The sequence below is a fragment of the Oxyura jamaicensis genome, chromosome 12 (assembly GCF_011077185.1).
Source record: "Oxyura jamaicensis isolate SHBP4307 breed ruddy duck chromosome 12, BPBGC_Ojam_1.0, whole genome shotgun sequence".
Lineage (NCBI taxonomy): Eukaryota > Metazoa > Chordata > Aves > Anseriformes > Anatidae > Oxyura > Oxyura jamaicensis.
Genome location: NC_048904.1, coordinates 5,558,632 through 5,579,212, shown reverse-complemented (window position 1 = coordinate 5,579,212; position 20,581 = coordinate 5,558,632). Strand labels below are relative to the sequence as shown.

At 37.8% G+C, this 20,581-nt stretch overlaps 1 protein-coding gene across 11 annotated transcripts in view; it reads left to right on the top strand.

Moving 5' to 3' along the window:
* The window catches only part of ATP2B2 (ATPase plasma membrane Ca2+ transporting 2), a 405,121-nt gene that overhangs the window by 129,680 nt on the left and 254,860 nt on the right, over window positions 1-20,581 (top strand). For all 11 annotated transcript variants that reach the window (XM_035337444.1, XM_035337435.1, XM_035337434.1 and 8 more), the window contains exon 3: window positions 8,646-8,750. The gene's annotated coding sequence lies outside the window, so the exon portion shown is untranslated. The remainder of the gene's footprint in view (window positions 1-8,645; window positions 8,751-20,581) is intronic.

Genomic DNA, 20,581 nt, shown 5'->3' with positions numbered 1-20,581 from the left:
TATCGTTCTTGAAGTACGCAGGATCCTCATGACAAAAGACTGGTGTCACTCTAAGCTGAAGAGCGTAGGTGTGCCATTGTGCCTCTGATTCCCAGCTGCAAGAGCACCCTTGTCTATTGAGCCCTCCTCTTATTTTCCCACTTGTTCTTTCCTCGATTCCTATCAAACTCCACCATCATGACACAAGGCAGCAGGGGCACCGTGGGGCAGGTCATTCGGCGGCAGCACAGTTTGCCTGTCAGTGCGAGGAGCTGCCTTTTAAATCCCGTGAGCTCCGGCTTTGGAGTGGCACTTAGGGAAGCTGGGGGCTTGGCAGGAGTTGGGAGCTGCTGCCACATGTGCAGGTGACACAGAGCTGGGCTTGTGTCACGGCTATTGAGGGCAGCTCTCGTGGCCCCGGGAGGCAGCTCCCAGCTCTCACTAGCTCAGGTGCTTACAGTCCTGCTGTCTGGGAACGACAAGTGCAATTTGACATCCTTTTTCTCTCTCTCCTTGGGGTACAGTGAGTAATGTTAACCTTCCCATGTTTGGTCCGGTTTTGTGTATATATCTATTAACACTCTTACACAAAAGCTGCAGTATTCATGGCACTATCACGTATCAGTTCCGCTTCAGTCACACCAAGCATGAACGCTAATCCAAGTTCCAAAACCAAATAAATGCCAAGAAAAAAAATTACCACTTACAACAGAATTCTCTATTCAGGTTGTTTATTTCATCCGAGCATGAAGTTGGATTAAAAAACTTCTCAGAAATACTGTTGCAGCTCGCTACTCAAATAGTGTTTTGGTAACACTATTTGGTTTGGTTTACAGTAATGCAGCTGATCCATGGTGCCTTTTGGACATGTGCTGCCTTATGGGGCATCTTTAGGTTGCTTAAATTCTTCACGCAGTTTTGTAACTTTGATATATGTGTGAGCTGGGCATAGCTTATCTTGCTGCCATCAGGCAGGTGCTCCTGAGGAGAAGGTTCTGACTACCAGCAGTCCCAGCAGGGACCCGTACTATGGACTGAGTAACCTTCATCCACCTTGTTAACTGGTCAGGTTCTGATTCTTACAACTAATAGCAGTTTGCACGTCTGTCTTTGTGTGTGCATGTGTGTGTTTCTCTTTGTTTGTTTCATCCCATGTTAAGTTTCCCAGCCACCCTCGCTGCATCCTTTGCTCTTTCTTTGGGCTTAGTGTTCATTAGGAACTCAGAAACAAAACTTCCACTTTTTTTTTTTTTTTTTTTTTTTTTTTTTTTTTTTTCTCTTGTAAATACATTAAGGGATTTGTTCTTTCAGGATTTTACCCCCATTAGTTCCACGTGGATTTGAATTTCATTCCTTCCAGCTTAAATTTTTACAGGTCCTAAGCTGAAATGGCCGCATCATAAACTTACAGTTGGTTTGGTAATATAACGTGTTAATGATATTATATAAACATATTTTTTTCAAGAAAACTTGTTTTGAGTGAAACCATTGCACATGTTAATGGGAAATATTTGTCACATTTCTGCTTTCCTGCCTTTTTTTGTTTCAACACTTATTAAGAGCATCCTTCTGAAACTTCTGAGAGAATATGCAAGGTTTTTTTATTTTTTATTTTTTTTATTCAGTAATTGGAGCACAATTTAGAATGTCTTGGATGTGATTCCAAACCAAGTTGAATGAGCGTGAAATACTACATAGTCCCAGCTTGAGTATATAGCCGTAATTGTACTTAAGGAGTTTGCTGATATTATGTACACCACTAGAGCAAAACTCCAGCCATGGATAAATGATCATTCGCTATTTTCCATGCAAGCCAATCCACAAGGACTGTGGAGCTGCTTCTGTTGAACATGGTACTTGAGATTTTTTTTTTGTGTGTATGTTGTTTCTTACCTTGTTCTTTGGAGAGGTTGCAATACTTTTTTGGATAATTTCCTACCTTTTTTTAACATAGTAAACCCCTTAAGAGGGTTGTACTTTGAGGGGTGGTGGTGTTAACATTGTGAATTCTCACAGGGTTGAAGCAATCTCCGTTACCTTCCCACATGACATTGAATTTTGCTTATCCTGGAAATCTTTTCTCTGTAGAAGATCTGCTTGGTGAGCAATGCTCACTCGTGCTTGGTGTCTCGCTCCTCACTCTTAGAAGCATTGCATGGACAAGTGTCCAGGTGTCAGCACCGGCTGTCCACCTGCTAAAAAGCATTGCTTTGCTGTCAAGAGATTTCCGCCCAAGCAACTGGCAACGGTGACTGCTGTGTAGGGATACCCTTGGCAGGGAACTTTGGTTTTTGTATATCTTGGTGTGCCTGTGTGACTTCTTTGTGTGCGATGTACTTGAGGTATCAGTAGTGTATTGTGTGACTATTTCCTGTGGTTGTGGTTGTGCCTGAAGGTTATGGGCATGAGAACAGAAGGGGAAGGGTACCCACTGTCATGCCAGGACCTCGCTTCCATGTGGAAATGATGAGCTCAGCTGTCATCAAGTTGAGCATGACATCAGGATTGGCTTTCCTAAGTGCATTGTGCAATGGGCACCTGCGTTGAGTTTCATGTTGATGCTCAGTCACAGAGGCCTTACAGATCTTTTTGCAGCTCTTTGTGGTTAGCCCTCATCGTGGTACCGTGAACCTTGTGTCTTGGTGTGGCTTTGCTGTGTCGCTGCCCATGCCCTTTTCCAGCCACTGCGTGAGCTCACAGGGGGCAGCTGCTGGAAGGACTCCACATGTCACCGGCTGCAGCAGGGCACTTTGAACCAAGTCAGTCCTAAGGGCTGAGACTTATCCTCTTTCTCCTAGTAGTTTAGTTCTCTTAGGACTCTTTTTGAGGAAGATATTTTCAAGAGCCTACAGCTATCCTTTGGAAATTAATATATCCAAATGCACAGATCCAGCTGAAGCTCCCTCATTCATGTGCTTTTTCTCCAGGAGAATGGGAAGCATGACTGTCCATTACAGGAAAGAAAAACTGGCTTCTTTCACTAGGATAGATGTTTATTTCATTCCTTTTAATGACTTCTATTCATTTTCCTGATGAGGGTGATGGGATTACCCGCCTGTGTGACTCACACGTCCACTCTAACCTTACACAAATGGAAACAAACCTCTGCCCGCCCGGCTTGTGGCCCCTGTTTACCTGCATAGGAAGAATCTCATTTTTTGCCTATTAATTGGCAGCTGCTGCTTGTGTACTCCAGTTTGTTTTAGGCAAAGACGGCTGCTTGTATGTTACATGCAAACCTATTTTCAGAAAATTATTACTGAAGTCCAAAATGCATCTGGAAGCTTTAAAATACCCTTAATTTTGCTTTTGGATTTTATCTTCTTGATGCCTGACAGATTTATTTAAATTTTTTTTTTTTTCAAATCCTCCTCCTCAATTTCTTTTTCTTCCTGCTTTTACATGCAACACTTTGCTTTCTGTTTTATTTATTTTTTTTTTTAACCTGTTTTTTGCCCAGATGGAGAGCTTTATATGTTCTGAACTGTCAGCTTTTATTGTGCTGCATTTTTAACAGCAAGGTCATTCCATGGGAAATTCTATTATTCTTGCTGAAGGATAGGTGGCACTCTTGTTATTTTTGTTTGGTTTCCTGAAATAAATCAGGTGTATGCAACCTCCTAGTAAGATTTCCTTTTATATTGTAAGTGCTTTAGAGAGAGTTCTTGAACATTGAAGAGGATTTTATTTATGTTTTTTATATGAACACGTACCTAAATTTTCTGAGCCTGGGACTCGTTCACAGTACTCTCTGGGAAGGAAAATATGTTATTTTTCTGAAGACCTCAAGAGTGGCTGCTCAGCTGTATGGCACTGGCTAATTTTACATACATAATGCTTGTTGTATATTTACATACTGTTTCAGGAGACAAAGAAGAAAATCAACAAATCCTTTAATGTTACTCCAGTTATTAGTACCCTTATACTTAGTAGTTTCTTCTTAGTTTTGTGATAGAAGCATAGCTTTAAGTTGACGTGGTAATCATAGTACTATTGAATGAAAGGAAAAAGCATGTTAGCAGCTGCTGAACAGTTGATAGAGCCTTTTTTTCTTATTCCAGGGTGGTAAATACTGGTTGCCTTGGTTCTATAAACTGACTGTAGAATTGCGTAAGTTTGTGAGCTTGAGAGTTTTCTCTTATAATGTAGAAATCTTGAAACATGAATAATACATGCTGATAGAGGTATGAAATGTTAGATATTTTCTGTAACATGAGAGGAAAACTCATTTCAATTCTACTGCATGTTTTATCTTTCTCTGAGTGAGTGTGCAGCTAGGTCACAGTTACATGGAAGTGTTTTAACCCTGATGCTTGAGAACTTCAATCCAAATCAAATCAGAGTCAATTTCATTATTACTGCTGGCTGACAGCTTCATATGGCTGAGGCAAAGTGATTTGGTGATCTCAGTCCAGTTCCTGTTGATCCATTTGTCAATCAATTGCCTCTGTTATTGCTCTTCCCAGAAGAGAGCCCCATGCTTGAAAGAAAAGGGGACGAGTAGAGCTGGAATGAGAAATTCAGAGAAGTTTCCATGCTGCCTCTCTACAAGGCCACGAATCTCTTCAACGCGAGTGCCTAAGTAGCTCATTGTTTTGTGACACATTTTTGCTGTGTAAACCTCTCTGTGATGGGGTCCTGGCTCGTCAAACACCACAGACTGTTCGGGGAATTTCTCGGTTGAAGCCTTCTAAGTAGAGCCATTCTGAACTACATGATGTCCTGCAAGGCTACTTTTGTCACTTCAGATAGAAAATTAAATAGTTAATGTGGAAGAAAATGTGAGCATTAGGACAGCAGTTCATTATAGACAAGAATAAGTTTGCTTGATTTTCCTTGAACAGCTGGCAGTAGGTGTTGCCCCCTAAAGACAGGATAATGTGCATTGTGTTTCTGTATGTTTTGAAATGCTTTCATTGAGGTCCACAAGATGGTCAAGACTCTGCTGTGCTAGTGTATGGCATGAACTCAGTTGAAACAAAATACCTTCTCGAAAGAGATTCCAATCTACTTTGGATTTTAGATAGCTCCACTTTGAAATATTTTGTTAGTATATAGACACTGGGGAAAGAGTGCTTGATTTTCATTTTGATGGTTGTTGAATTCTGGAATTTAAAATGGATTGGACTTTATTTTATTTATTTATATATATATATATATATATATTAATGGGTGAAGAAACATTTTATGACTTGGCTGTTTATTTTACAGTTTATGTTCTTGGTGCCATCCCATGTAATAATACAAGCTCATGTATTACTCATCCCTCCCTTTTTTCTTCTCCAAAGTACTGTGTTGTGTTTGTTTGTTTTGTTTTGTTTTTATAACAGTACAATACCCTGAAGTGTCTGAATTGGAGAGTCCCAAATAAAAATCTACTTCAGAGCAGGAAGTTTTCTCATTGACTTCGTTAATATTTACTTTCTAATGCCAAATCAGCTTTCAAGTTATTACATGCCATTAAGGCACAGAATTTTGTTTTGTAAAATAATACAAGTCCCAAATGGTGGTAGTTATTGAAGTTAACACTTTTTGCCCAACTGTGGGAGTGCTAGCATCTTTGAGAGATTCCAATTTTGGTTCTTATTTATGCTTGACATTTAATGTACTTGACATTCTGATTATTTTACACCTACGTAATTTCTTATAGCTCAAGGGATAATGACAATATTTTAAGCAGTTGTGAAGTGTAGCTGTATATTATTAAGCAGGTGCCACACTACGAATGGAAGGAAAAAAAAAGCCTAAAATATTTCTGGAATCATTTTCTTGTGTTGTGTATCTTAGGGTCAACTGCGGTTGTTCATCAGCTTGTTTAGCTGTGCAGCTTGGTTATTTGTTTTGTTGTAAGGAAGATAAAGTCTTACAAATATTTTTAGTTACTTATATATGTGTGTGTGCATATATGTATGTGTGTAAAACACATAATGCTGGGCTGTGCGGCTGTGTTGTGTCCTTTGAGATCTGGGGTGAAACATTATAGTAACACATTTCTGAGTAGTTACTCAGAACGTACATTTTTCCTAAAATTTCAATTAAAATAACAATGTAATGTACTTTCTATGAAATTAAGGCCATTAAACCAAGCTCATATATCTATAATGCACGCTCCTGTTACGGCTGATCTCAAAAGCAGCTGTCTTATCTCCTGGTTTATAGATAATTGATAACAATATAGATAATAAAGAATTATATAATAATTTGTGAGAAATTAAAGTTTAATGGGAGGGAAAAATGATTTGTTTGATTGTAGGTCTACTTCATGTAAGGTCCCCTGTTTACCAAACATAATTTTGTTAGCCATCTTTGCTGAGTTGTATTCTCATGTAAACCTGGAGATCCCTGCAGTCACATAAGATTTTAGGGCCTTTCAAAAAGGGTAAAATAGATGTCGGAGAAAGAAGAAGGAGACGGAAAATGGTGGCACCACCAAGTTTCTTAGAGAAGTACATTTGGTGGTCACAGTTTCCCCATTTAATGTAATGGGAGTTTTGTGTGGAATTTAATGTAATTGTAAGTAAATTGGCTGCGTGAGGTGTGATATAGAAAAGTTAAAATACTTTATTTTACAGAACCATGCAGGGAGGATTTAAGCACTTACCTAAGTCCTCACAAAACACTTGTCATTGCCCTGCAAGGGGTCCTTGAAGCAGCCCTGACTGAATGCATTATAGGAATGATTTTTTTAATCTTTATTTTGCAATCTTGCCACCTGGTGGTATACTTCGGCAGTAAAGGCCTGGCTAAAAACCTGTGCTGAGTGATATTTACATTGGTAGGCAAGATTTTAAGAGCAGACTTTAAGACTGGATTATAATTAAGTTATTGGGTTTTAGCTTACAAATTCATTGTGTTCTTCTATTCCAGCTCTTTTCATTTTTGTCACTGTAATGGCAAAGTGGTTTCTGTAAAATTGCTAGAAAGTGACTGGAAATCGTCATTGAGCACAAGACCAAAGGATTTATTTGCAGTTAATGAATACACACACAAACACACACGTTTACCTCGAGAGTACAATTAGATTCCAAATAGGTTGAAATTTGGAATACAGTTGCTTCCCTCCTTGTGTCAGTGTCACGTGTTAGGTGCAGCGTAAGGTCTCTGCATGCCTTTGTGTTAAATCTGTTTTCCTTCCCTCTCTGATTTCCACAGAAATGAGGGAAGAGAAAATGTAGTAATACTGCGTGGTTCTAGAATGCTTAGTCCTAGCACATTATGAACCTTAATCCTCAAAATAAAACTAGATGTGGTTTGAAAAAAGATAGTGTCCAGATCCTGAAATTCCCTCATAAAATTATGTTAAGCTGAATTTACCTAGAATACTCAGAAGGTGGTATTAATCCTGAAATAAGCACCACAAATTGAAGCAGTATGAAAGTTGAATATTTTTGAATGGTTTAAGCTGTCTTTTAGTTATAAAGAGGGGACTGAATGCATTTGAATGGTTCACAGGACCTGGTATCTTTCAAACCTAGTACCAAGAGGACTGGGGAAGCTAGCTCTGCGATGCCAATCCAAGATGAAGCAGATGTGGGTTTACTGGTGTCTGTGTTGGGAGACCCTCATGGATAATAAAAGGTGTTTCACGTAGAGTTCAAAAGGCATTAACTCTCCAGTGTTTGCAAGCTGAAACTTTGTAGGTCTGCCTTTATGGCGTAGTGTTACGTTCGCATAGAGAACACTCGTGTCCAGCAGGACCTCTCTTCCTCGTCCAAATGCTGCCTGTGGTTTTACTGCACCTCCTTGGCGGTCTGTTGTGGAAAAAGGCAGAATGTTGTTTATTCCTGGCAACTTCAATGTGCAAACTCTAAGACCTCTCAGATACTCACTTCCAGCTTCTCCTGTCACACAGACAGCAAGGAGAATCTCTTGTCCATCACCCCTCTCTCCGTCTCCCCTTCCCTCCTACTGGCAGCCACACAGCCACTGGGGCCCCTCAGCTCTCAGCCTGCAGACCGCCTGCCATCCTCTGCAGGCCCCCTCCTGTATAAGCCCATACAGCACAAATAAAACATTGCGTTTTTAACTCTTCCTGCCCCTCTCTGATATGAGGCAGAGCAACAGATAGCAAAGCTACTATGACAAGCACTGTCTTTTTTGCCGTCAGCCTTTTCATTCTCATCTGTCTCTTGGTTTTCAGCTTCCCCTTCTCACTTTCAGCCCTTCATCCTCACCTTCCTGGTTAATGTTCTGCATTTCTCCCGTAAATGGTGATTATTAATAATGTTGAGTAGCTATTCCAGAGCAGCTACACAGCTTGAAGTGCTGAAGGTTTAGGTTTGTCATCGTCAGTGTGCAAGCTATTTTTAAAGATGATGGAAATTACAACCAGTTGAGAATCGCCTGTCTGCACTAAAAGTACTGTTTATTTATATATATATGCAAGAGGCCAGAGTTTTGCTAAGGCTACAGCACTGATAAATGGATAAGAGTGAAAAACTTTGGGAGCTGAGGCTCATCATTCCAAGCTGTTAATGTAGATTTTTGGTCACAGATCTTTTTGGTCACATTATTTTTACTGCATTATGTCTGTAACTGTTTATGATGCTGGCTGTTTGCTCTCAGTTTTGTGGGGTATCCTTTAGATCAATCCTCTTGTTTGTTCTATTAATTTGTTTAATTCTCTGGGGTTTGTCAAGTCTAATTATCTCTCTTCTTTCTTCCAGTTTTGAAATCAAGATTGATTAACCAACTCAAAAAGACCCAGCTGGTTATGTGACTTGGAACCCTGCTTGTGAAGCACTCGTTCATTTTTACAGGACGACAGTACTGTATGTTGTTTTTCTTTCTCCCAAAACTCAAATTCAGCTGTTGTAATGTAGTATAAATCCTAGACAATAGAAATACAAAATTCATGAGGAATTCAACTCATATTGATAAATAAGATCTTGATATTCAGTTTAGTGACACCAGATTAGAAATACAAGTGCTTTATTTGCTTTACCATATTACTAATCCTAGGTTTCTTCCACATAACAATGCTGTTTACGATTTCACATCATCTAAGGAGAGCTTCCCATACTTTGAAAGATCAGTATGCTTTCTCTTTACATTGCATTGCATAAAGTATGGGATTGGTGACTGTGACAAATGTGTTTGAGCACTTGAATGCATTGAAAACAGATTATGTAATGGCCAATGCTGATCCACCATGCAGGAAACATAAAGCAAATGCAAAGAGAGATTGGAATGTCACTTGATGACATCTACACCAAGGTAGCTCCAGTGGAGCTATTGTTTCCTCACTGTTTCTTTCCCAGCACTCCAAGATTTTGGACTAAATAAAGTTTCCTCCCTACTTAATTTATTTTCCCACTGTTAAAAATCTGTTCTTTTAAAAATGCACCTTCATTTTTAATTGCAAAAGAAAACTGCACAGATGAAGTATCAGCCTTATAGTCTTAACTTCAAGCATTGGAAAGTATAAATGAAAGTTCCAGCAGTAACATTACATGGCTTAACACTTTTTAAACTTATGAACTCCATTGCATAAACAAAAACTTAATAAGAGTAGGGGAATATTAAATACAGGTCTGTTACAATGCACATGCCATCATATTACATGTGGTATGAATCCTACCTTTTTCTTTTCCAGTTCCATGAAACTGTTATGCCTTAACAGTGACTTTTCATTTCTGTAATTGGTTTTCTTTTTTAAATTTTGGAAGCACTACATTTACACGATGCTTCATTAAGACTAGCAGGAATCCAAGCCACTCTATCAGGTACAGAGCAGCACCAAGTTATTTCAAGCATTACTTTAGTTATAACTGCACGGGAAGTCAGGCAGCTTGGATTGGATGAGCTTTATGAACATGTTAAATTGAAGTTGCCCAGTTTGCTCTGAATGTATGAAAATTTGTTTATTTTCTGAGTGAAATGAAAAAGCTGGTATTTATTCTTTTTTTTTTTTTTTTTTTTTTTTTTGTTATTGAATAGTAAGTGGTTCAAATGTATTGTAAGTGGTGATACAGTAATGTTGTTCCATTTAATACCTCTCTTGTTACTAAAGACTCATTAACCAAGAAGGGAAAATAAGGTATAATGTTGAAACTATTATAGATGATTACAAGCAGACGTCTGGGTAAATTTGCTTTATGACTACAATAAATATATTGCAAGACTGCCCTGTGGTTTGGGGTATCATTTTCCTAGGACACTTCCTCTTCTGAGGGATGTGCAGAAGTAATCAGACTTAAAGATTGATCTGAAAAACACAAATGAATAATGACCGCACAGGAAAAAAAAAAAAAAGGTAGAGGGGGCTGGTGTTGTACGTTTTCTGTAAGTAATTAAGGAAGCTTTCCATATTATATAGCTTACATTCTGTATAGGTGCTACAAAGAAGACTGTAATAGTTAGCTTTAGATAGATTACCTATCTGCTTTTATATTGTATATTAAAAAAAAAAATGAAGTAACTTATATGATTAAGTTTATAAAAAGCACTATGTTATACAGAAAGGCTCTTGCACAACTTTAATGTATTCAAAGCAGGATGTAGTATGGATAGAAATTATTCAAGGATTTATGCTTTTGTCTCTAATAATTTCCAAACAAATTTCCACTAGAGCAATAACATATGTATTGTTCTCACATACAAGTAAATATTAATTGATAGGTTCTTTAACTGAAGCTAAATCAGAATGAAAATATGGTTATAATGACTGTGGCAATTGTAACATTAATGCTGAAAACACTGCACTAACTTCAGTACTTCTTACTGACATCATTCCTTTTTGACTGCAGTAGTTTGTCACTATTGCTTTACTGAAGGATTTTAACGGGTGCTGTAAGCTGTGCAGACCAAATAGTGTGCTTGTCTTTCAAAATCCTCCAGATCGAAGCTACATGTTTTTCAAAAACTCTCTTAAAACAACTCATCTGTAACACTTGTCTGTCGGATGTTTAAACATCTGTAAGAGACAAAAAGCTAAGACGGACTAGGCAGGGAGCTTTCTTAGCCATTCAGATATTTAAAAGTAAATAAATAAATTCCCACACAGAGGTTTTTCCTGCTATTCCCCCCCAAAGTAAGATCATCAATATACCATCATTTTGCCCATTCCTTAGTGTTTTATGCAATAGTCTTCATTTATGTTGTGGAAGACAAGCTGCCATGCACAATCTCACAACTTAGTGTGCTTGTAAAATGAAACAAACAAAACAAAACAACAAACAAACAAACAAAACACAGCTAAAGAATGCTTTGTCTTTAGCCTCTCAAATACCCTTTTTGAGAGATGCAATGGGCTTATGGTCTAACTCTACCCAGATTTCACTGTTGTTAAACCTGCCTCAGAACTGGAACTGAGGTTGCATTTCCATAAGATGTTTGTTTCCATTGATGAACATGTACACGGTGCTGTTCTGGTTGTGCCAGGTGTTAATACAAGCTTCAGATAACACTAAACAGGACATAATGCTGATTTTTGTGGGTGTCTGGCGAGGCCACAACTTCACAAGGATTATTTCTTCCTTACAAAAGTCACAGAGGTAATTGCAACTGTTGTCCTCTCCCAAAGGTATTCCTTTATGAAATCATACATGGTTTTGCTTGGTGGTTCTTATTGTCTGTCTAAGTCATTAAGGGAAATGCTTTAGGCTGCGATGTTATTTCTATACTTAGTAGAAATTGAATGCCTGTCATAACTGAGAACGATGAAGCTGAAGAGATGGCTTCATCTTCAGCACCAGATACAGACATGCCTGCATTTCGCTGTCAGGTCTGTGCATGTAGGCATGAGCAAAGCCACTGAAACTCTTGGGTTTTAAGTAATTATTGTGACCTTTTGCTTTTGTAACTTATTCTGTGTTGGAGGAAAAGAGCTGTAAGAGCGAAGAGTGAGACTAGTAGGTCTCACTTTATTGTATTTCTTCAGCACAGCTAAGATGGGCACAAATTGTACGCCAACTCATCCCTAATGATCTTATCTATGTCAACAAAGTTGATTTCATAGGCTTGATGTCAGATAGTCCTGTCCACCAGTTTCTGTATTACTTTTCCTGGGACCATGTCCTATGTTTTGAAGGGGAAGAGGAGTCTGTTCTGTTTCCTTTCACTTGTCAGAGGCTGGTAGGGCGTTATTCATTCAAAAAAAGTTATGCAGAAGTAGAGTGCTCCAGTGACTACCACTACCTGTGCAGTTATCTCTTTTTTTTTGTACAACTAAATGAAAAATAAAAGTATCCATGCATGTCTTTGAACTCTTCCTCCTTTGAAAATCTGACCTCCGCTAATTAAATAACCTTCTCCTACTATGTGAAGTCAATGACATTTTATAACCATACAACTTGTACTTAGTTTCAAATTTGTCATTTTGAGAGGTCTGTAGAGGTAATATTAAAACATAACTATATTCAGTGAGAGGATAACAGTAGACAATATCTAGCTCTTGCTTAGGACTTCTCACCAGTCAATCCTGAAGTGGTACGGGTTATGTCACATCTGTTTTGTAGGTAATGGAAATAGTGACCCTGAGAGGTTATGTGGCACATCTGTGCTGTGCTCTTTCCATCTCTTCTGTGCTGACTGTGTGACTGAACATCACAGTAAAATATCTCTCTAGAGCAATACAAACAGCTCCCTAAAGTAATGGTATTTTAACGTAATAAAGTTAAGGAAAATTTTTAGTTGAAACAAAAATTTTGATGTGTTCCTGCTGCATTTCTTATGTCTGTACAGTGCTTGGAATTCTGCATGCTGTATGTGCTGTTCAAATCATTTGTTGCTTTACATTTTTTTTCTTGGTAGGCTTTTCATGCTACAGATTTTGTAGGTCAGTTACTGGCTTTCTACTGACTTATATCTGTTCCTAGCTCACAGAGCCCAGGTTAATGTCTTTTTACTGTTTTCCCTTCAAATACAGAACATTCGGATGTGTAATTCTTTAATATGACACCACAGAGGGTTGAGTACAATTCACATGCTAATATATAGAAACTAAATCTCACAAAGGAGATGTGTTCACGTTTGTATTCATTCACTGTATTTTAGAGGCTATGTGCCAATCCTTGCTTGACAAATACAGCATACTACATTTACCCCGTAATTCAGAGGGTAAATGCCTTTCTAAAGGTAAAAATCCTTCATCCTTCCTTAATTCTTTTGATCCTATGGAAGAGCCAAGGTTTTCATTTATGACCCCACCTGTGCCTACATTGCTGATTACTCCACTTTCTTACTGATTCCTGTGTTAAATTTCCCTTTTTCAAGGAGAAACTGCAAAGTTTTTTTTTTTTTTTTTTTCCTCGTGCCCCAGCTGAAGAAGTCACCTCAGTGACTGTGGTGCTCTTCCCTCTCTTTCAGTTTGCCCTATAAGTTTAGCTCCTAATTGAGATCAGGCTTAACTCTTTAAACAAAACAACAGTTCTTTTTTTGTGCATCTCATTCATCTGCTTTAAATTTTAAGTCTGCATTTTGCCTGCATGGCCTTTAGAGTTCCATTCACTGGACTGAACTGTGCACTCTTACAAGAGCAAAGTAGAATAATTCTCCATTTGCTTTTAGTTTGATGATCTAATCATCGTCTATTGAATTCCTATCCATTTTTCCCCTGGAGAGTCTAAGCCAGTAATATTAATACATTTCTTGAATGGTCCTTTGGCACTTGCCAGTTTTGCACGGTTGTGTAATCCATCGCGCTTCCTCTTTCCCCAGGCTGGTGAGTCATTTAGGAAAACAGGAGAAATGGGAGGGGAGTTTGTGTCCGACCCTCAATTCCCCCTTGCTGGCCACCCTCCCCTGGTCATCCTGGCCACGCTGTTGGCCTGTGCTGGGCCTGGCCTTGGCCTTCTCTTTGGACTCTTCGTTTCTTTGCACCTTGTGTGTCTCTTCAGTGTCATGAAATGCAGGTTTGGTACTGGCTTCTCAATCACAATCCTTGTCATCCCCTCTTTGGATGGACTGAGTGACTTATTCTTAGGCCTCATGTCAGATTTCTCAGTAATGTCTCCCTGCAGATGTCGGTGCTTCAACACCGAGTGAAGTGATGCTTCACTTTTTATGTATGCAAGCAACACATGGTCTGCAACCAGCTACTTAAGCTCACAAAATATTTAAGAATATGTTTGAATGCAAGGTCTTATAGAAAATGCAAATTTATTACTTATTGCTTTTCACTTGATTCTCATGATAGATTTCTGGAGAGTGCTCTGAGGAGGGTTTTTTTGGTGCTATCACTACTTTTCCTCCATGCTTATGCTAATTTTCTTTCTTTGCTTGAGCCCCATAGCACTTGTTATCAGTAGCTACAATTTCCTGCCACCTGTGGTGGAATATATTTCTTCATTATGAGCTTTTTGCTGCTTTCTCAAGTTTTATTTTTGATTAGCTGCTATGGAATTTCTACATATCATTTGCTTGTCCTGCAAAGCTTAATCATCTGATAGCTGGGGAAATTGCTGCCTCTGGTTGATTTTACTTCGTCCCAAATCACTTGGTGCTAGTTCCTGGTACCAGTACTGAACTGGCATGAAGTTCAGCAAAGAGAATGTGGAGGAAAACTCTTTTTAGTGTTTTGTATTTTTTTCCCTTGAAATGAAAGAGTGCTGAAAATGCTGAGGCCCAGTTCAAAGCAATTTAACTGAACGGATGTGGAATTCAGAAGAGATCACAGCTTATTATTCTGAGTTTGATAACTGTTTTCTTCATGGTGTTTGCAGAACTTCTGTATTTTAGAATGTTATATATATATGTATTTTTTCTTTTGTGGGAGGGGAATGGGGGGAGAGGATGTAAGCAGAGGTTTACCACTGTGAATCCTCCTGCCCAGATCAGAAGAGGACCATTAATTACACCTGCTATTGGATTTATAAATGCAAATACGTCTTGCTGTTTCCCATTAAATGGACATTTCCATCCCTAATTTTAAAAAAAGAAAAAACAAACCAACAACTTTTTATCACAAGAACAGCTGTCCAACTACCTCATCTATATCAGGTAGTTCCTCCTCTCTATCACTATCATCTAGAACAAGGATTAAGGCCAGGGAAATATTAGAGGGAGTGATTAAAAAAACGTGTATATGAGAGGCACTTGTAAATCATACTGGATTTCTAGCATCAAAAGAGGGACTTGGCAACAGCAGATCTGTAGCTTCAAAGCTGTAGGAGGAAAGAGAAAAAATGGTTTTGACTCTGCTGAATTCTGCTGGAGCAGCTGGTGTGAGCTTTGTACTGGAGGTGAACTGGTACCCACAGGTAAAGCTGCTGCTCTCTGGCATGCATGCCTGTTTAAAAAAAAAAAAAAAAAAAAAAAAAAAAAAGCAAAGAATAACTAAAGAATATATTTATTCTTTATTGATATTTTTATCCTTACTCTTTCTAACCTAACCTAGCCTCTAGGCTATAAATTGCAGCTTAAGGGAGATAAGTCCATACAAGTCTTTATAAACTTTTTCTATTAGGTATTCATGAAATAGCCCACTGAAAAGGTTGTAAGAATGACCTCAGTGAGTTCCTCCTGCCCCCACTCCTCCACTTATGTTTTTGGTGCCAAGCCTCGATGCCAAGGAATTCTTCCTCTCTCCATCATCCTCCAGGTCCCCAGAGAAATAGCACACAGCCTTGCTGGAGTAGTATGATTCATTGCTGTAAATGTCTCTGTCAGTCTTACTTGAGAAACTGCACTGAAATGGAAATGAAATCTGTGCCCAGCGGGCATAGACATAACTTTAAACAACTAAACTCTTTCTTCTTTTTCCTTCCTTGTTTCTTTAAGAGTGCATGCTTTTCTACTTGCCAGTGTGCTTTATGGATTAGATGAAATGAAAAAAAAATAAAAATAAAAATAAAAAAAAGCATCTGCTTTGCAAGGTGTCAAGATTAAGGGTGGTGCTGAACTGTTTTTGTTTTTCTCATAAGCTTTTCTCTAAATCCCACGAGGTAGCATTCCTGGAAATAAGCAAATAGTTATATACGGTTTCTGACAAGTGTCAATAGCAGATCGTTTCTTTGTGGAAGAACTTTTAGTAACAAGGGAACTTCTTGTTTCTGTAACCACTTTGTAGAGACTTTCTGGGTCAGAAGTTGCGTCTGAAGCAGAGTTCCTAATAGTCATGAGAGAGTCGTCGGCATTCATCAGAGAAGCACTGGGTGTTGAAGAGAGACTTGATAGAGCTTGGTTGGTGGATTTTGTCACCTATACCCTGCCCAGGTTAATGGGTTGGGGAGACCCTCGCACTGAGTTGGTGCTTGATACAACTGCGGAAGAAAGAGGGGTAAAACAAAACAAAACAAAAACGGATGATGCAATCAAATTTAAGAGCCATCATGATTGTTTTAGTGGGTATTTTAGAAAAGAATTAAGGGATAGCAAATTGGGATTTACAAAGGCTGAAGTGAAAGATTGCAATAGTTAGGACATGAGATTATTAAGGATCAGAGAATTTTCTATTATGGTTTTGTGGAGTTTGAATTAATTTTGAGAAAACATGCACCAGTACAAAGAAAAGTTAAGGAAAAGGAGAAAGGAGGAGAGACAAGAAAGCCCTGCAAGCCTGAAAAATCATTTTATTGCAATCTGTATGTGAAAGAATGGCAGAAATAGAAATTTCTCTGAAATAATCATAATCATTTAAAATATTGAGAATGTAAAACAAATGTTAAGCCCCCCCCTTTAATGCTTTTATACGTGTGAATACACATGGGAGTTGTGTTCCTGTTTGTATATATACTATTGTAGTTCATCTGCAGCCGAGGTCCAGTAAGGTTTAAAACTTGCTTAAGAAAAGCTCTGGTTGTTTTCCATCTGGAGTCTCATTTTAATCCTTTGATTTTGCTGCAGAAGTCATGACCTTTGTGATGGTGCTTCATTTTTTTTGTTAACTTTGTATGCTACAAGGCTTTTATTAATTCTGTAGTCAAATTTGAGTAAAATAGGTAATGTTCATACTTCAAATTTTAAACAAACAAAAAAAACGACAATCTATATTACTTTTTATCTTTGCATTCCTACACTGTGTTACATTTACAAATGCTGTCTCTTGTTATAAGCCATTTTCAAAGTTTTTGCACTGGCAGTTCAATCCTCATCTCTTACAAGAAGCTGGAAAAAAATATGAATGATTCATTTTAAACTGCTATTTTAGTGGTGCACACATCGACTTACATACAATTTTACATAAAATGGATGGGGAAATGCTAGTTTATATACCTCCTCCACCTATCTATTTAAATGAAAATGCATAAAACTTGAACAGGGGACTGTCATTTGGATGTATTTGGAAAGAACATATTTAAAAAATACAGTAGGGAAAAACAAGGAGAGAGTTCAGGAGCCATGAATGGTGATCAGCTAACTGCAAAATGGAGGAAATTCCGTGGGCAGTCTCAAAACTCACCCTTGGCTTTAAGCCCCAGATGTTTGCTGTGCCTGAAGGCAAAATAATCCAAACCAGCTAAAATAAAATTAAAAAATGCAGCAAGGCAAAAGATAAGATCTACATATGTTCTCACACTTTTTTTTTTTACTTGTTTGGAAAGATGGAGATGAAAGGGAGAGGACAGATTCTTCATTGGTGCTCATGGAGTAGAGCTATATGGGGGTGAGATTTCTGGGGAAAGACAATCAGAAAAGTTCAACTTCTTATAAAGTGTGACTTTTAAAAAAATCTATATCTTGCATTGGTTTATAGTCCTTTTTATTAATGTGGGTACTGGCTTGAGTTTGCTACTGGTCTGTTATGCACTGTGCAAAAATTCAACATCTCAAGGAAAAGAAAGTACCATAATGATAACGTGACAGGTATTTCTAAAATACATAAGCACAGTCCTAAAACTAGAATGCATTTATCCTTGTGTATAATTAAAATAAAGTAGTATACTGAAAAAGGTTTTCTATAGCTTTGAATGAACAGTGGATGAATTTAATTAAACGTTATTACAGTGGATTTTGTTCCTCATTGATTGCTGAGAAGTAATCCAAATTTCTCAATGCAGAAAGAAGTGATGTACAAAAATATTATTTCAACAATCTGTTTTTTTAACTTTTTCACTCAAACTATGAAGGAAAATAGTTTTAAGGGTTCAGTGTAATCTCTCTACAACCCTATTTTTTTTGTTTGGTTGTAGGCTGTAGATAAAATCAGGCAAAAGTCCTGGTGAAATAAATGAAGTATGTGCATTTGCACAGTTTGACCAGTCAGTTATGACTTTTTTTTTTTTTTTTTTTTTTTTTTTTTTTTTTTTTGTGAGCAGATGGTAGTTCCAAGTCTGTGCAGAAATATTGTCATAAGTTTTAGTACTCTTTCTGTTCTAATTCTTTTCACAGCTCTCCTTCCATTCAGGACATGTTTGCTGTTGGAAATATGTGTTCTGACAAAATATTTAAAGGTGAATGAAGAGAGATGGAGCTCAGGGAAAGGAATAACTCTTTTTCTTCATAGTGTGAAAGTGACCGATATACTCAGTGTGCTCCTGTGTTTTGAATGATGATATATATAAAGAGCATAAATGGATGAAAATTTGGATTTATAAAAAATAAGTTTCTTTATCTTTCCTGCATTATTTCCTGTTACAATATTTGTATACTTTTATATCTTGATTTAAACTGCCATTAAAAAAAATGCCCAATAGGCAATCTTAAGAAACTAAAATCCTCTGTTTATTTGGGGCGGTACGTGAAAGGAAGCTGCATTGCAGGTAGAATTGGAGGCACCATGGTGAATGGTGGGAGATAGTAGCCTAATTTGCAAAGGCTGGTCTTTGCAAAGGTGGACAGGTATTCAGGTTCCAAGAGGAACTGGTCTCAAGGATGATCAGCTTTGTTGTTGTACCTGTCTCCAGTTTGTGTTTATCACCTGCCCATAGATATGCAATATTTTGCTGTAGGATAGATTTGTCTTATAATAATGCTTTATTGAAATGAAGGAAGTATGACCAGTAATTTTATAATGCCAGCCTCATGGTGTTCTAATTCACTGTTGTAGTTCACAATATTTATGTAATTTCATTAAACAGCCATACTTCTTAATTCCTCATTAAACTGAGGATAGCTACTAAAAGCAACTTAATTTGGAGGAAAAGGATTTCTGTCAGGAGATCCCAATGAGTCTCTCAGTGTCTTAAGAATAGTTACTGGAAATATTCTGCTATTTTTCTGCCTTTAATTTATAATTAAACTTATAAGGTCCTGCTGTAAACTAGAATGTAGATTGTTTGGTCCCATGAATTTTGATATATAAGACAGAACTGACCATAATGCTACTTGCAGACTTGGAGTAACTCTGAAATTCAAGAGGTAACAGCTCTTTCCAATAAATCTTCAAAATTTCATTTTTGTGATATTTTTGAATATTTTTAAAGTAGTCCTTTCATTCATATTCAAAAATCCGGGAAGAAATTCTTAATATATGCAAACTGTTTTATGGGGAAAACTCCTGTTACAAAAAGACATATCTTTTACTGCAACTGATTTGAAAGAGCGGGAGATTAAAAATCTTCTAACATGCTTTTGAAATCTGCATGTCAGCACAGAGCATTTCAGAAGGGCTGCTGGGACTCTGTGGAACTCACATTTCTCTTTTGATTTCAATTTTGTACCTAGAAAGGATTAGAATATATTAATTTGGGTTGACGGCCAAATGGAAAATATTTTTAGAATGTAAGATGCATATCAGAAAAGATACGCACTCGGGAATATGGTATAAAAGAGTCCCTATATTGTTTATTTTTATTTTTATTTATCCTCTTCTTATTTTTTTTTTTATTTATTTTGTGTGTGTGACATGGAAAAAATTGCCAAAGTTCTTTCTATCTGCTATGCCGAATCTCTGCATTTTATTTACTACTGTTTGTTTGGTGCAAAGTTATTCATGACCTTGTTCCCTGAAAAATGCTGAAAAGGTATTTGAAATAGCAGAGTCTCATCTGAACAACAGCATGATTTCCTAGAAAGCAATATTTAGCCATTGATTTATTTGCTCATTCTGTCTTTCCATCACCTATTATTTTTCCAGAGGTGCTTTCTCTTGATTGTGACCTTGCAAGATGACAGATTAATTCTAGTGATTAGGAATTTGTGCAGGCTGCTACACAGCCTCGTGTTTGACAAAACACGCTATAATACATGATATTCTTTAAGTCAATTTAAAAGAGTTTAACTTTGAACAACCAAAATTCAGATGCAGTGGAAGCTTTGTGAGCTCATCCATCTTTTTCCTGCTCCCTGCTCCTGTGTTCAGAGGAAACTTTGAGAAATCTGAGCAAGCTTTGCCTCTTGTCTCTTGCTTTCACCAGCCAGGAGGAGCTGCCCAGCGTGAAGAGCCCCAGTGCAGGTTTGTGGGATGTGCAGGGGCCTGGTAGAAACTTGGCAGTGCTCTGCTGAAAGCAGCCACCTTGCACCTGTCTCCTCTCCCCCAAGCTTCCTAACTGTGATTTAACTGCGTAGATCTGCAGACATGGGTGGGCTATTTCTTTGGCTTTTGGGAAACTGTTTTCCTGTCACTGATAGTAGTGTAGCAATTTTAAAATGGGACTTTCAAAATCGGAGTTAGGGAGCCTTTTAAACAGTTTTGCAGCCTTGGTGGAAAAGGCTGCAGATTTTGCAACTGACCTGTTTTTCTTTTTTAACTGATCTAACAGTGCTTCTAAACACATGGTGC